This window comes from Condylura cristata, unplaced genomic scaffold, assembly GCF_000260355.1.
Source record: "Condylura cristata isolate star-nosed mole 26May11 unplaced genomic scaffold, ConCri1.0 scaffold00015, whole genome shotgun sequence".
Taxonomy (NCBI): Eukaryota; Metazoa; Chordata; class Mammalia; order Eulipotyphla; family Talpidae; genus Condylura; species Condylura cristata.
This window is the reverse complement of record NW_004567116.1, coordinates 17,702,019-17,712,393: the sequence shown is the minus strand read 5'-3', so window position 1 is coordinate 17,712,393 and position 10,375 is coordinate 17,702,019.

Genomic DNA, 10,375 nt, shown 5'->3' with positions numbered 1-10,375 from the left:
AATAAAAGTTAAATATTTTAAGTGAAAATATTGTGAATATAGTTGCAATGTTTTAATTAGATATGACTATAAAAGCACTTTTCATTCTTTGAAAAACAGCAGAATGTAATAAATGATTTATCAAAACCATGTTAATAAATTTTGTAGCATCCATATTTCCTCCATTGGCAATGGCAAGTGTTCATATTTTGTTCACAAATTATTTCAGAAAACAGTTCGTTCTAATTATATATTAAACTTAAATGAATAGCAATGATTTTAATGCACTACTCTGTGTCTTTTTGCTAGAACTAGTATCTTTTTTAAAAAAAAAAAGATTTATTTATTCGTACAGAACTGGAGTACAGGCCAGAGATGCGGAGGGTGAGAGGATTCACCAGAGACAGAGAGGGGAACAGAACAGGAAGATGGACGAAGTACACTGCTGAAGGGAGCAGTGGGCCGGTCAGGAGAGGTCTGCCGCACCATGTGGATCTCCAGGGCAGGCGGGGATGGAACTCATGCCGAACTGGCTTAAGCTTCTTTGTGCTGTGCTTTAACCCGCTGCCCCACCTGGGAGGGCCGAACTAGTATCTTTTAAACATTTTGTATCTCAAAGAAATAAATTCAGTTATTTAATCTTTCCCTTCTCAAAATGTGAAAGGATATTTTTATTACCAGAATAATACCACCCATGCTTGTTTAAAAAAAAAGTCAAAAGAATATGGAAAAAGGTAAAAACCACTCTTCGCTTAGTTTTAACATCAGCCTACAACATGTTTTCAGTTCCCCACTTTGGACATGTCATACGATTAGATATAATGGATTCACCCTTTTCTAATGGTGTGAAATTAGGTAAATTTATAGATTTCACATACCCATGTTTAAACAAAAATTGAAAACCACATTTCCAAGTGAAGTAGAAACAATCTAGGTTATTGATCATTTTAGGTTATGTATATTTGTTCTTAGGTTTAGCATGAATAATTTAAAGTTAATTGGTTTCAAATAAAAGATACAATTACCCATTAGTATATTGTTAAACCTTATCTATTTTGTGATGTTAATCAGGAGTCAAGAAATTCCTTTGTAAAAACAATATTGTTTCCATCTAATATATCCATAATTCAGGGAAAGTTTATTTTCACCCAACGCAAATCCATGTTTTAAAAATTTAGCTCCTTAAAAAACTATCTGAAGTCAACAATGAAAATCATTTAACAGAATAAAAAATAATGGACTTGGTAGAGATGTTTTCCTTAAACAGCAGCCATTATTATATTTCCCTGTCCTTTCCCTCTTCACAACCTTTCTATTTATTGCCTTTAACCCAGACTATCACACTACAAGCCCTCCTTAGGTCTCTTATCCTTCCCTGTTGTGGCCCTTTCTGAAGGAACTCTGGCTTAAACCCAGTTCTTATGTGCATAAGTAAGTAAATCTTTAAAAAGAAATAAAATTTCTCAAATAAGCATGTTTTTGTTAACTCCAATTCTTCATGTTTCCTCTGCTGAACTTCCTTCACCTCTCATTCTTCAGACACCACTTTAATATCACTTCTGTTGAACCAGATTAGGTTTTGATTTAGGACCACAATAGACCCCCTGTGTTCATCTAGTGAAGCATTTATGACACTTTGTTGTGGTTGTTTATGATAGGTGCTCTTCTGCTTGATCCTATTAACTGATGATCAGACCCAATGTTTTGTTTGGTTTTCTTTTTAACTATTGTAATCCCAGCATCTAGCGCAGTGCCTAGAACATAGTACTTTTTCATTGAATATTTGATAACTGGATGTATAAAAGGAAAGTCACAAGCAATATTAAAAAGGTAAAGAGGGGCCCTCCCTGGTGGCACAGTGGGTTTGAGTACAGCATTATATAAACTAGCTACCACCTCTTTAGCACAAGTTCGATTCCCCAGCCAGGTAGGTGACCCGTATGGCGCAGTGGACCTCTCCTGTCTCACCCACAGAGTACTTCGTCAATCTGCCTGTTCTGCTCCCCACTGTCTCTGGCGACTACTCTTACCACCCCCTTGCACCTCTAGCCTCTATCCCAGTTCTGTATGCATAAATAAATAAATCTTTAAAAAAAAAAAAAAGTAAAGGCATTTGGCCAATGCTTTTTCATTGGCCTTTGCAGTAAAAGCATTAAAAGACCTTAGTGAACAATAGTAATCACCACATCAGAAGGTAAAAAATGACAATACTGGCCCTCCCTGGTGGCGCAGCGGGTTAAAGCACAGCACTGAGAATCTAAAGCCGCTTCTGCATGAGTTCAATTCCCGCCTGCCCCGGAGGTGACCACATGGCGTGGCAGACCTCTCCTGACCCGCCCACTGCTCCCCTCAGCAGTGTACTTTGTCGATCTGCCTGTTCTGCTCCCCACTCTGTCTCTGGTGAAGCCTCTCACCGCCCCTGAGCCTCTGGCCTGTACCCCAGCTCTGTATGCACAAATAAATAAATCTTTAAAAAAAAAAAAAAAGACAATACCTAGAGTTTGTATAATATAAAGAGTGCTGGGTTTTTATGAAAAAGTGAGGTTTAGGGCCATTTTTAGTATTTTTACAGTAAATATTTTCACATTTACTGTGCTTAGAGTGAGGAAAATAAATCTTAGATTAATTAAAAATATGCTTGGTGAGCAAAATACTCTGAAAGAATTAATTGAAGGGCAGGGAAGGCTTCATGGGTTCTGTAATGATTAAACTGAGTTTGAGAGATTGGGAAGACTTTTAACAGAGGGAACAAGGAAGAAGGCATAATACCACTTTTATTTAAGAGAATGGTTTCTGCTTCAGTAGTACCACCTATGCTAACACTACCCTTAGGCATATCATGTGAAACCTAATCTGGGTCTGTTTTCTCATCCTGAAAGTGAGGAAAGAAGAGACTGGAAGGTTGGGAGAAATGCAAAGTGGTTCAATTGGCAACCCTATTTACTATCTTTTACTAATTTGCAAGATAGATCAAAATCACTAAGCAAGTATTTTATAGACACGCCTAGCAGCACTTAATTCATTTTGTGTGATATTAGTCAGAAACAGGACTGATACCACCAGTCCAAAAGTTCTAAAGGTCTTTCCCATATAAACTTCATATCTCTTAACAGCACAAACTTTTACACAGTAGGCACTTAAAAGGTATGTGTTGAATAGACAGGTGAACATAAGTGAGTTTATTTGAAATCAATTTAATGTGTTTTTAAGCTGACCTCTAAATAGTTCAAAATGCTCTACTGTCAATGGTACAATCCCTGCTTTCTCTTTCTGTCTTTAAAACATCTCTTTTGGCCCTCCCTGGTGGCACAGAGGTGAAACACACAGTACTATCAAGCAATATTAGTCTGATCCCTGACCAGGGAACTGACCCACATGGCACAGCAGACCTTTCGTGTCTCACCCGCTGCTCCCCTCAGCAGTGTATTTCAGTGGATCCACCTGTTCTGCTCCCCACTCTGTCTCTGGTGAATCCTCTCACACCCCACACCTCTGGACTACATCCCAGTTCTTGTTTTCATAAATAAATGAATCCTAAAAAATAAAACAAGAAAAATATTTCTCTTACAGTAACCATCCTTACATGTTATGCTCCTAGTTTCTACCATGCTTCTCAAGCAGACCAGAGTCCATTCTCCCAATTCTTACATTTTTTCCATTTATTGCACCAAAATAAATAGGTTATTATCAGAGGACAGGTGTCTTTAAGCAGTGAAGCAGGAGAATTCAAAACACTGGCAACAGCCTAACAGAAAGAACCTGGCTATAGAATGAATTTTTTATATTAGACTTGTTTACATAGTCTCTTTATCAATAACTTAAAGACTGTTAATGGGTCAATCAGTAGTAGGCCTTTTCAATATCAATCCTCCATTGAGTTTATTACAAGATAATGTTACAAGACTAATGCAAATGCATTAACATTATCACAGGAGTTTGCAAACAATTTACTACCAAGAAGATAATATATTAAAGCACCATTCAGAAGAGAAAAACTTGAAAGCAAATATATCCACGTAACTCATGAATAAGTACTCTGCTATACAAATGCAAAAGATTGAAGTCCACTACGTTAATCCTCCTGGGCCCTATAACAATAATACCATAGGCTTGGTGGCTTATGCTAAAGAAATTAATTTTCTCTCTGTTCTGAGGACTAGAAATTACAGGTCAAGGTCCAGCAGAGTCAACTGCTAGTGAGGTTTCTTTCTTTTTTTTAAGATTTATTTATTTATGCACACAGAACTGCCATACAGACCAGAGGTACAGGGGGGTAAGAGGATTCAAGAGACAGAGTGGGGAACAGAACAGGCAGACGTACTGAAATACACTGCTGAGGGAAGCAGTAGGCGGGTAAGGAGAGGTCTGCCACACCATGTGAGCTACCCCCCTAGCCAGTGATCAAACTCATGTGGCAGTGGCTGCGATAGCTACATAGTGCTGTGTTTTTCATCTGTTACACCACCAGGGAGGGCCCAGAGGTTTCACTTTCTGACTTGCAACCAGCTGCTGTGCCCTCAAAGATGAGGCTAACCACAGTGGGTGAGCCCACATTTTCATGCCCTCATCGAACCCTAATTACCTTGGAGACACTATTTCCAAATGCCACCACATGGAGGAGCAGGCCTTTAGATGAATTTGGAAAGCAAAATTTTCAGTCCATATCAACCACTGACATGTCAACGATGGTATGTATAGAAAAGCTGAAAACCATTCCAGTTATCACTGATTGCATTAAAATTATCTCTCTGGTTTATCCAGAAGCAAGAACAGTTTATAGGGCCCTCCTTAGAGGAGCAAGGAGTTAAAGCGTGGCACTATGAAGCTGTCCACAACCACTGCAGCACAAAGCTTGATCCCAGGCTGGGGAGGTGACCCACATGGTGTGGCAGACCTCTCCTGTTCCACTCACTGCTCCCCTCAGCAGTGTATTTCAGTCAATCTCTCTATTCTATTCCCCATTCTGTCTCTGGTGGATCCTCTCACTCCCTGCACCTCTGGCCTGTACCCCAGTTCTTGTATGCATAGATAAATAAATCTTTATAAAAAAAAAAAACAGTTTATATATACCTTTCTCTTCTGCACTAGTATTTTCAGAGGTTTGCAGTTTGCAGTTGAACTCTCTTATTATATAATCTAAACTTCACAAACACAATAACAGCCTGTCAGTTCCTAAATGAATCTTACCTTTCCCTATTTCTCTCTTCCAGCTCTCATTTTATTGTTTCAAACCACCATCAGCTGCCAGGACTACTAGGGTAGCCTATGAATTGCTATTCTTCCACTTCCCATCTCATTTTCCTTTACTTCATTCTCCATTCAGCAGTCAGAGTTTAAACAACTCTGAATAGACAAGCTTCTGTTGTTACAAGACTCACCTTCTAGAGTTTTGAAAAAGTTGAGACAGGCCATTATTGTCAGTGACCTTACTGTTTTATGCTAGAGAAGATTTTTAAAGGTCCTTACTCTGCTTTTTGAGAAGTGTTTCCCAATAATGTTGATTTAATTATGAAGAATCATATTATATGGAGGCTTCATTTAGTCTCATGACACATCAGAAAACAAGATTTACAAAAGAAGCAATATTGCAATTCCAATCTGAGTTGCTGAAGTCCTAATTTATAGTTTCCTTTTAACCTTTTCTTCTTCTATGAGTTTTTCTTAGTTAATATTTATGCATTTTTTAAAAATATATCATCTCTGCAGACAATTTCAAGGCCTTTTCTAAAAGCATAGGAATCCATCATTTCGTATCTCTGACTCTTTACTTCTAAGGGCTTTATCAAACATGACAATATCCAAAAGAAATGTAAACTAAAAGTAACAAGTATTTAAATTAAGCAGAAAGAGAAATATTAAAACTGCTTTGACTAATGATTTTTATATGGCTTCAATTGGATAAAACCATATATTTTTTTTAAAGATTTATTTATTTATTCATACAGAACTGGGGTATAAGCTAGAGTTGCGGGGGGTGAGAGGATTCACCAGAGACAGAGCGGGGAGCAGAACAGGTAGATCCACGAAGTACACTGCTGAGGGGAGCAGCGGGCGGGTCAGGAGAGGTCTGCCACGCCATGTGGTCGCCTCCGGGGCAGGCGGGAATCGAACTCATGCGGAAGTGGCTTTAGCTTCTTAGTGCTGTGCTTTAACCCGCTGCGCCACCAGGGAGGGTCCCATATTTAATTTTTTTAAAGACTATTTATTTATGCATACAAGAGCTGGGATACAGAACAGAGGTGTGGGGTGGTGAAAGATTCACCAGTGACAAGAGTGTGGAACAGAACAGGTGGACTGACCAAAACAGCAGGCTAGAAACGAGAGATCTACTTTGCCATTTGGACCACCTCCAAGGCCCGGGATCGAACTTATTCTGTAGTGACAGCAGATAGCTTCATAGTTCTGTGCTTTAGCCCCTTGCACCACCAGGGAGGGCTCAAATAAAAACCACATATTTTCTAATGGAATAACCAAGTGAATTTTGGTATATTTATGTGATGAAAGAGAATGTGGCCCATAATATGTTTGTTTTTACATTAAACAAAATATGTAAATGAAAAATTTTACATATAGTAGGATTTCAAATATATAAAATGTATGCATTGTTTAAAACAACATTTAAAAATACCTCAAATGTTAAGAGTGGTTGCTTTGGTATGACAAAATTTTTCTTCATACATTTCTCTATGTGGCAAGTATTCCATTATAAGCACTGAAAAGTACAGTTCGCTTAAAGCACAATTCCTTTTCTTTCCCTTTTCTTGGAGTCATAATGTTGGACTTAGTTACTCACTCATAATGTAAGTGTTTATCAAGTCACAGTTTGTTAATAATTCAAAGTCAGAACTAAAACAAGTTCTCCTACCTTTAAGTCTTCATACTTCTCTGGCTAGAAAGAGCAGGCTTTTTTCCTGTGTCTCCAGGGCACATCCACATTGCCAGCTTCTTCAAATTTAAATCTGGGATTACCAGGCAAAAAGAAAACTCATTACATATAATTAAAAAACTCATTACAATATGCCTCCTGTTCCTCTCTCCCTCTCCTTTACCTCTTCACCTCCCACTCCTTCGTTCCTCCTTGCTTTATCCACAGATTTATGATAAATTTTAAGCCTCACAAACTGGATCACTTTGGTAGCTTGGATAAAAGATCAATAAATATATTTGTAATAATTAATTTAACCCCATAAGAAGATCCAATGACATTTAGTACTAGACATTGAACCATAAAAAGTATTCCCTTGAAACACTGGGAAATCAGAAAGAAAATAGATCTAATTTGAAATAACCCTCAAGCAATGATAATTGGATGTCTGTAGTATCTTGTTATTTTGGAGGGGGAAAAATGAACTCTCAGAAAAGAAAGAAACTAAGTGTGACCAATTGAGTGTGCTGCTATGGGCTCTTAGACATAGGTTTCACCTATTGTCTAAATGTGATCTAGAATCTCACTGATCACTTATTCCAGTTGCTCTCAAATCTGGCTGCATAATGAAGCCACTTATGCCATTTATTTCCAAATGCAGAAGAGATGGAAAATTTTTGTACAATCCTACGGGCAATTATTAAGTTATATATACTTCAGACTTCCAAGTACCAATTTATAACTTGCCACTGCCAAACTACAACTGAAACTGCCAAAGGAGCTTACAAAAAATCTGTACCAGAATATATATATGATCTAAATGTTTCTACTCAAGAGAATGTTAAATGAGACCAGATTCAACCTGACACTAAATAAATAAATCTTCCAAAGAAAGCAGGATGTTAGTAGGGTAAGTAAACAGAGGAGTATTCGGTTTTTAATCCCTAATGCAGGGTAGTAAAGATTGACAGAAAGAAAGGAGAGATCACAAGACTTTAAGGGAGCAACAATCCAACTGAAACACCCTCCTCACATGTAAGGCCTTCCTTAAACAGGGGCCTCCCTGGCAGTGTAAGCCTAAGGGTTAAGTCTCAGCACTATCAAGCCATCACCAGCCATGGAGGCATGAGTTCAATCCCATCCAAGGAGCTAAACTACATGGTGCAGCAGACCTCCTCTGTCTCACCCACTAGTCCCCTCCGCAGTGTATTTCAGTAGGTTCTCCTGTTCTGCTCCCAACTCTGTCTCTGGTAAATCTCACCCCCTATACCTCTGGCCTGTACTCCAGAGACAAACCCCTTAAAAAATACTTTTTAAAGATTTATTTATGCATACAATAACTGGGATGTAGACCTGAAGAGGGGGTGGTGAGAGGATTCACTAGAGACAGAGTGGGTAACGGAAAACTGGATTGACTGAAATATCCTGCTGAGGAAAGCAATGGGCAAGAAAGGAGAGGTCTGTTGTGCCATGTGGATACAAACAGCTTCATAGTGCTGAGACTTAAGCCTCTGTGCCGCCAGGAAGGCCCCCAAATAAATAAATCTTTTTAAAAAAGCAAGGAGTCAGCTACAGATTTTAGCTTGAGCTAGTAGCAATTGAGTTGCCACAGACTGGAAAGAACATTTGGGTTATTTAAAGGTGGAAGATCAGGTATTCAGTTTTGGAAATGCTAAGTTTGGGTACCTATTGGACAACCAGTAGATGAAGTGAAGATGTGAAGTTGGCAGCAGAATAAGTGAGGCTGAAGTACAATGAAATGTTTAGCATACAGGTGTGATTTGGGGAGTCTTCACAGTCTCCAAAAACATGAAACTAGATGAGAGTGTAAATAATAGAGTACAAAGAACTGAGGCTGGGACACTTAAAACATATTTAGGCAGGTGAGAAAAAAGATATCAGAAGAGAGGAGACTGAGGAAAAATAACCAGTCAGAAAGGAAAAATATTCAATGTCAGATTCTCGTAACAAAGTAAGCACTCAATTTTGTATTTTGTGGTTAACAACAAAGCCTATTTTTGACTGGATATCGACTTTTGGGTAACAAATGAATAGTAGCTTGAATTTTTCCTTTACAATTAGAGAAATTAAATGCCTATGAAGCCAAAAATTTTTGTAGATCTAAGTACTCAGCAGAAAATTTTAAATCTTTTTAAAAATAGAAGCAACATTGCATCATAATGTAAGTTTCAGGTGTGCATCATTAAACATCAACATGGGTATATATTATATTAAGTTAACTAAAAATGCAATTCTGTCCTTCATACAATTTACCTCTTTTACCCCATTTACTCCCTACTTTGCCCTTCCTTTCTGGTAATCAAACAAACAAATTAAGTAAAACAATCTTTTGATTATAAGACTACCACTGAAGTGGTAACTTTTGAGTTTGCACATATTACTTCAGAAGAAAAATAAAGCAATGCCTATTTTGTGGAAAGAAAAGAAATTCCACTCATAAAATGTAAATAAATTCAAATTCCAAAGACCTCAATAAAATTAGGACAATGGTCAGGGTTTATTTTTATTTATTAGCTTAATAGCCTAAGATAGTCACATGACTTTACTATATGTTCTGAATATTAGTCATAACATAATTCAGATTTTAATTAATTTAAATTTATACAGAGTGAAAAAATAAAAGAGCCACTTAGTGTATTTCATTACTCCCTGAGAAGGGTCATTGTTGATAGGGTTTATATAAAGGACAAAGAGGGTGGACTGTGGATAACTGGAATATTTCTACAAAATACTTATGGTAAACATGGTTTATTCTGATACTTTCACAGCACAGTACCCACAACCTTCAACTCATAAGAAAGCTTTAAAAATTCCACACTCCAAATCACATGAATTATAATTCATTATGAATGCTAGTTTATTCCTCAGCCTTTTTTTTTTTTAAAAAAAGATTCATTTATTTATTCGTACAGAACTGAGGTACAGGCCAGAGATGCAGAAGGTGAGAGGATTCACCAGAGACAGAGTGGGAGCAGAACAGGCAAATCGACGAAATACACTGCTGAGGGGAGCAGCCGGGTCAGGAGAGGTCTGCCACGTCATGTGGTCTCCTCCAGGGCAGGCGGGGATCGAACTCATGAGGAAGTGGCTTTAGCTTTGTGCCATGCTTTAACCTGCTGCGCCACCAGGGAGGGCCATTATTCCTCAATCTTTTAAGATATTTGATATTTAATTTAAATATCAAAGTAAAATCATATATAAGTTTGTTTAATATTTTCAGCTTTTAAAAAAACTTAGAATATACTATTATTTTAAGTGTACTATAAATACAGAAAACTATGTGGGATCTATATTTTTGATTGAGAGAGACTTACTGCTTCTGAGAGACTAGGTATTCACAAAGCTGTTGAGAGTCAGTTAGGAACAAGGTTCTGAGCTGAGTGATTGAACATACCACAGAAAAGACAAAAAAAACTGTGCTCTCTTGAAATTTAAATCTATGGAAAGTGTCCTGTCGGTTAAAAGGAAACTTTAAGATATGAGAGTGATATTTCTTTAAATGTAGCACAG